The sequence below is a fragment of the Daphnia pulex genome, chromosome 4 (genome assembly GCF_021134715.1).
Source record: "Daphnia pulex isolate KAP4 chromosome 4, ASM2113471v1".
NCBI classification, from domain to species: domain Eukaryota; kingdom Metazoa; phylum Arthropoda; class Branchiopoda; order Diplostraca; family Daphniidae; genus Daphnia; species Daphnia pulex.
Window position 1 is genome coordinate 4,801,705 of NC_060020.1, and position 7,456 is coordinate 4,809,160.

At 40.6% G+C, this 7,456-nt stretch overlaps 1 long non-coding RNA gene across 1 annotated transcript; it reads right to left on the bottom strand.

Annotated features, from left to right (window-relative positions):
• Positions 1–930: 930 nt before the first annotated feature.
• Positions 931–4,011, bottom strand: LOC124193111. The gene is made up of 3 exons (XR_006874047.1): positions 3,932–4,011; positions 3,679–3,770; positions 931–3,467 (listed from the first exon to the last, which is right to left on the bottom strand). It is a non-coding gene; the product is annotated as an uncharacterized LOC124193111 (long non-coding RNA).
• Positions 4,012–7,456: the final 3,445 nt, after the last annotated feature.

Genomic DNA, 7,456 nt, shown 5'->3' on the forward strand with positions numbered 1-7,456 from the left:
GCCACCGCGCCCTATATGCACTGCACACTCTACATGTACAGAACAAGTCCCCAACAGCACGTTGACTTGTAATCAATGCATATGCCCAAACAGTAGCCCCACCATCACCACCACTGCTCTACACCAAGTAAATAGCCGCGCTATATAGGACGGCCCGTTAAAGTTGGAACGGCCAAACAACCAAAAAACTCGCGGACTGTTTCTCATATTCATTTAGCCGTGAACGGCTGAACCAAAAAAAGAAGAAAAAGAAAGAAAAAAGAGAGACATAGAAGAGGGCAGATTTGAATTGGGTCATACTCTAGTTACCTTATCATGGGGGAGGGCTAAGAAGAAAAAGTACAAGTCCAAAAACTCTTCTGTACGCCCAGCCGAGATTTTTTCTTTCTTGTCTAGTCTTTTTTGGCGCAAAACACGAAACAAAAAAGGGAAAAAAGGATAAAGATAGATGTGTATATACAAAGAAAGAAAGAAAGAAAAAAGAAGTAGGCAATGTGACGAGTAGAGCGTCGTTGGCGTCGCGCTCGGGAGCGGAAGCGACCGGCCAACCAACCAACGAAAACGTGCGCGATTTCTCTATTTTGGCTGGCGCTGAATTGCGGAGCGGGCGACTTTCTTTTTAATTGTTGTTTGCAACTTCTTTTCTTCTCTCGTCCAGGCTCACATTTTCTCTCTCGACAGCCTTTTTTTTTGTGAGGGGTTGGTCGGTTGGTAGACTTGTTCTTCTTTTTTAATTTCTCTGGTCGCCAAACGCAATTGAATAAAAAAAAAGGACTATACTCGAGGTATTAAGTTAAATATAAGCCCACCGGCCCTGTTCTGTCTGTGCCTACTATCTACGTACATAGGCAGACGAAGTTGCTGTGCTGCTGCCTCTTTTGTCCGTCTCTTTTCTTCCAAGTTCTTATCGTCATTATTATTATTATTATTATTATTATTATTATCATTTTTTCTTTTGTTGGTTTGATGTGGCAGACTGTGGGGGGAAATATCGCTCCCGCCTTGGGCGGCCTCTTCACATCTATTCCCGGCATAGTCCCCTCGTGACATCGAATAAATCATCGGTGATTCCATGAATGATGACATCATCACCGACTATAAACCATCCTAGATGGAGGAGGAGATAGTATTTTATTTTTATTTTTTGAAAAAAAAAGGTAAAATAGAATCAACTCTCTCTCCCTATAGCTCTTGTATAAATTCTTTTGTGTGTTCTTCTGTTTATTTTCCAGCCGAGTGCCTTGTCATTGCAATCTCCGACTTGTTCTTTTTTTCTTTTCTTTCCCGTTGTTATCGCTGGTCGATCAACTCGCCTTTCCCTTAATGACACAACTTGTAAAAAAAAATAAAAAAATATCAAATAGACGATTCGAGAATTGGAAACTGTTCTCCTTCGTCTTTTATAGAAGAAAGACATTTAAGACCTCGTTTGCGGTCGCTTGGAATTCATTGGCCGGTTTATCTTCTTTTTTTTTCGTTTTCGGTGGGGACTATTTATAAGTAATAAAAAAAAGGAAAGAAAGAAAGAAAGAATGAAAGAAGGAAAGAAGAAGAAAAAAAAGACATGGAAGCAAATGGTTTCAACAGTCGTCTGTCGATAGCCGTTTGCGGGAGAGCGCATACTTAGCCCGGGGCTAGGTTGCCGCTTCGGCCTTGCAGAGAGACCCACACACGAGCAGTGGCGGCGGCCATATCACACAGACCTCCACGAAATGACTGAACTCTCGGCGCCTTTATTTTTTTCTTTTTCTTTTTCATTTCGTGTTTCTTTTTCCCTTCGTTTTGTTTGGCTCTCAATACACTTTTGGGTTGTTGGTCGGTATTTTGTTGTTGTTGTTTTTTTTTTTCCTTACCCTTTTTAGCCTGCTGCCTTTGATTTCCACGAACCAGCTGAAAATAGAGCTGCAGCATTCTTTTCAAAAAGAAGAACAAATCGGCCAGAAAAGAAGAAGAAGAAGTTGGACGGCGCGGGAGAGATCACGTGACCGTGACATCTTTTTTGCTGCCATGCTGGGATTTTTCGAGGGGGAAAGAATTCGTTGCTCGTTTCTCTCTCTCTCGCCACTAGTCCAATAACAATAATAATAATAATAGAAAATCTCGGTTCAGGAGAGAGAGCTAATAATCCAAAGTTTTTTTACTATTCGGTTCAATTGTTGGTTAATCACGGGTAGAAGAAGAAGGAGGAGGAGGAGAGTTTCTGTTGATTGGGGGCGTCTCGGGGTAGTGGTGGTGGCCGTGGCAAAATGACGGAAAGAGTCCAGTTCCAAGGAGGTGGTGGTAAAGTAGGAGATGGGAGGGGAGACACACGGGCGCAACGGTCCGCCAAGTGGGCGCGGTGTGTGTACTGTGTGTACGCAATCAAGTGCGGGTTGAGCCAAAAGGAGCGGGCGGAAGAATTGGACGAGGAAAAAAATATAAAACAAAAACAAAAAGAAAAGACCCGTGGACCCCATTCAATGAAAAACATCAGACGGCCCTGCTGCTATGCTGGGTTCTTTTTTCGTTGTTTTTAGCCGGAATCGATACACACACGCGCGCAAACAAATAACTTTTTTTGTTTTCTGTTTCCTTCCCTCAATGGAATTTGTTGTTGTTACCGTCGATTTCCATTTCAAATTTTTGAGCGAGAGAGAGTCCGGAACACGGAGATAAACAATGTACAGTCGATCTCCGTATTTTGGACTCCGCCGTCCAAGGACCAAAGTTCAGTTGCGCATTCAATGAACCCTCACTCCACACACACACACAGCACGGGTTTATCGATTTTGATTTTGGACTTTAGATTTTTCGTTCGTTCGTTCGTATTTAAAAAAATAAAATTCCGTTTGGCGACGTGAATTTTATAAAAAACAATGACGTAAATTATAACATTTCTATTCCTGTATCTGAATATTGCTTTTCTTTGTGTGGCCATTGGGTTCTTTTTTTATACGCAATTGCCGGTGACACGATAGAACGTGCCAGTGTGGCGGCAGGTCATTCAATTTTCTAATTGAACTTTTCTTGGCGTGTTTAAATTGAAGTTGAACATTTTTTGAATTTAATTGTTTACCTACAGAGAAAGTTGTGAGGTACAAAACCGGGTCTGATTTGCAGTCGTTCTACAAATGAGTTACCGGTATTCAATGAACCCTGACTGAGTCAACAAAAATGACAAGAGAGAAAACAGTTCCAGTCAACCGCGCATAGCTCAGAAATAATCGTATTCCTTACTATCTAACGATTTATAACCAATGCCATCGAATAGTCAAAAAGAAAGAATAAAGATTTAATTGGTCCTACCTTTGTGCCCGGGAAATGTACGGCCAGACATCCACAAGTGATCCATCCGGAAGAATAGTAAAATGTACACTAGGCCACCCACACACACATGGGTGTACACGAGGACACGAAGAAAAGGGAAGAAGAGATCCTTAACACGATCAACATCGGCAGTATCTCCAATGAAACGGGATGCTGTTTATCTAAAAATAAAATGAAAAATGGGTTACGAAACATATTGACAGAAACAACTTTAAGGAAATGTTCAAAATGTGACACTGGGTAAACCCTAATTGTTAATACATAGGAGAATTTAAGATTTACATTAAAACACTGCATTGATACTATTAGTGATCCATCATTAAAATATCTAGCAGATATCACAGGTTAGTATAAGTAACGAAAAATCATTACCCAAGCGATGATTGTTGCTGATGACAGGTCAATAGCAGCCCAAACAAAATTGGCATATCTTTTAGTTATGAGGGCTGACTCTGGTCTCAAATCTGCACAATTGAAAGGTTATATAGTACAAACAAACTGCCATGCATCGACAATGGATACATGTTAAATATATGCTAGTCGGGGACTCACAAACTAGGAACAGGTTTAACTCTTCTATTTCAGCTCCCATAAACATTCTATTAGTATTCTTAGTTTTATTTACCTGCCAAACAGCACAGAGTGTGTATTGAGCAATTCTACAAGAGATAACACGACCCTTTTTTCAATTCTTTTAATTCGAAACTTGTAAACAAAAAGTATAAAACTAAAGCAGACGACACTAATCTTCTAATTGATCATACTAAGATATCGATAGATTAAAAATTGACCCCCCTCTAATTCCAAACCGCTCAAAAACGATCAAATCGGTTTTCTCACCCAACCGGAGTTTATTTTAATATCCAATAGTTCGCCTCATCAAGTTTTATTACTCATTAAGCCCTATTACTCCCCCCCCCCCAAAAAAAAAAAACAATTGAAAAAATGTGCACGAAACCCGCAGATGCGTCTTGTTGTTTTCGGCCACGAGCGCGGACGGACGTGGACACACACACACAAGGATCGCGCATTGTCGGCTGTAGAGCGAGAAGAAAGGACGTCAGCAACCAATCAAGTGCCCCCCCTGCACCGGAGCAAACTAGGGACTTACGTCACACACTGTGTGTACTCACATCAGCCTTATTTCGTCAGTAGTGTGTACAGCTCACTGTGGAGAGTCTGCCGGCAGCAGCAGCAGCAGCCCATTCTCTTTTTTTGTTGTTTGGGTTTGATGCCGTTCCCAATAAAAAAAAAGGACACGGGATTTGGATTTTTGTTTTCTTCTTCTTCTGTTCGGTTAAGGAGAACTTGGATGACGTAGATAGACGGACATCAAACTCCCCCACGACAATACACAGACGGTTTTTTCTCTTTTCTTTTACCCTTTGCCATTTCCGCCATGTTCTTTTCTATTTTACAAATTTTAATGTGAATAAAAGAGGTGGGTGGGTGGTCGGGAAATCTTTGATCAAGTTGCAGAGAGACGGACGGACGGGCCAACAACAATGGAGGAGAGTAAAGGAGGTGGAATGATGGAGAAAAAGGAGCACACACACAATGAGGAGGGACATGTTTAACAATGTTTTTCCGGGCAATGTCTTATCGTCTATACTATTTCTTTCTTTTTTTTTCCTTTTTTCATTATTCCGCCCTCTCGTGTCCTATCTTATCTGTCTGTAAGAAAAGTCCTCCACAATATCATTTTGAAAAAGAAAAATGTAATATCTTATTATGTCTATACCCGTACATAATACACACACAACACACGAAAAATTTGAATATTCATCAAGTGTCATTTTTTGGTTTTGGTTCCGGGAATTTATTACATTCGAACCGCCCGCCAAATAGCGTTTACATTACTGTAATCCATTTTTCGTATAAGAAGGGAGGGAGGGGGAAATCCTATCCCATTAGTGGGGAGGAGTCATTAAAAATTGATCGACCAGATATTCAAGGTCCCTGGATTATTACACAAGGACGGATTTCTTTTCCCTCTTCACAATGATAAGAATAAGATATCAAAATCCAATTTCTTTTTAAATAAATTTGTCTTCAGACTTCAATGAAAAATTAAGGAATTTCCCATCAAATCGGAATGCGAAACATTTGTTAATGGACCAACCGGACGGATGACGACGTATGTCTAATAGATAAAAAAGGCCATTTTGAGGAAGAAGAAGAAGAAAACCCAACAAAACAATCGGAAATGTCGACATGGGAAATGCCGCGATTTTAAAAAAAAATTTGAATTTCCAAATAATCCGACGAAATGGATGGTGTACAAATGCGATCAGCCAAGTCAGAGTTAAAGGGATTTACTTATACAAATACACAAAAGGGAGAAAAACAAAATAGAAAAAGAGATGGGGAGAGAACAACACGTTATATAGACCGACGGCTGCTGCATAAATTGGGCCGCCGTCCGCGTCATTCTGACTGTGCTGCCCAGTCTCTTTTGCTGGCCATGTAGAAACATATCTCTCGCGCCCATATATTTCCACCTCTTTTCCCGGCGTCCTCATTGGCTCTTCCTATCCCTCCCCATACGCCCATATGGGGGGGGGGGGAACACTATTACATAGCCTTTTTTTTATATATGAACGCTGGTGTCTCTCTCTTATATATTCTTTCATATCAGAGCTGCTTTTCTCTCTCCGCTTTTGCTGCTGTGTATTTGTGCGCAGTTACTTCCCTGTTTTCATTCGCTGCTCCTTTTATATTATTTTCCCTTTATACATTTTATGTATATAAATTTATATATATTCTTTTTCTTTCTAGTTTCTCCCCTCTTCGCTTATACGTCTATTTTGTACTTGTACTGCTCGTGTGTGTGTCTCTCTTTTATTTCCACCTCTGAGCCAAAAGTGCTGGGGCTCCCCTCTTGACAGGCCCCCATGTACACAGCAGCCGAAACACGAAAGCCAAAAGCGTTCGCAACCAAAAGAAAAAAAGGAAATAAAATAAAATAAAAAGAAGAAGAATATAACAACAACCTCCAAGCTTAGACTATACTATATTATTCGAATAATAATAATAATATGGGTGTAGTGTACACAAGGCAAGTAAATCTGAATTAGATTTTTTTGAAAATGTTCAAAGTATCACACCAGACTCTCTTTTGTGTGTGTGTCTGGCTCGTCTGTGTCTCTGAATTGATGGATACAAGTAACACACACACACACACACAGCAGTGTATTCAATAGAATGTGTGTGCGTGTACAGCGCCAGACCTCTGGTCATTCGTGGAGGCTAATGTATGTGAGCAAGGAAAAGAACATATTATATATACTGTACCTCTATACAAGGCTATGGAGTGTGTGTGTGTGTGTGTCTATAATAGGTAAAATAAAAATCCTTATGTATGGAAACGGTCTATTCTTGCTGTGCACACCAGCACCGGCTTCCTTTTGGCTTGTCTTGCCGCTCGCTTATTTCTATATTTATACGCGCATACATATTTATTGCAGTGTGCTCTAGATAGGTGCAGAGTGGCCTGCAGTAAATTTATCTGCAATCACACAATAAGCGGTTGTCTTGATTGAGCCCACCGTTTGAATTCAATCATCAAAAGGCATGTGATATGATTTCAATTTTCCTTTTAGATTTTTTGATCAACTTTGTAATAATGAATCGCTTCGGGATTGGTGCAATCTGGTTATCCCCTTTTACGTAACAATCGATTTGTCGCTACAGTGGGAAAATAATGGACTCGACAGTTTTCTTGCATTGGGGGGAGATGACGAATTGACCGAAAAATTCCACTTTTTTCTTCTTCTCTCCTTTTATTTTCTTCTTCTCTTTCATGTTCCGTTTGCTTGTTTTTATCCCTCTCTTCTTGTTTCTGTGGTTTGAATTCGAAACATTAGACGCTTGTACAGTGTACACACACACAGAGAGAGCGACCGAAGATTGGGAACTCCACCAAAACAGGAGGGGAGGCAAAGTATTGAATTGAAAGGAGAGACGAATGAAAAGAAAAGAATAAAAGAACGGAACGAAAGAAAAAAAGAGAATGGAGAAAAATATTATAAATATAGGAGAGAGTCCCCCTGGCGTCACCCGCTGAAAGCTTCGTGTATGGGTGATGATACCACCACCCCACTTGCACCATGGTGGTGGTGGGGGAGAGAAGAGCACGTAGACCCCCCCC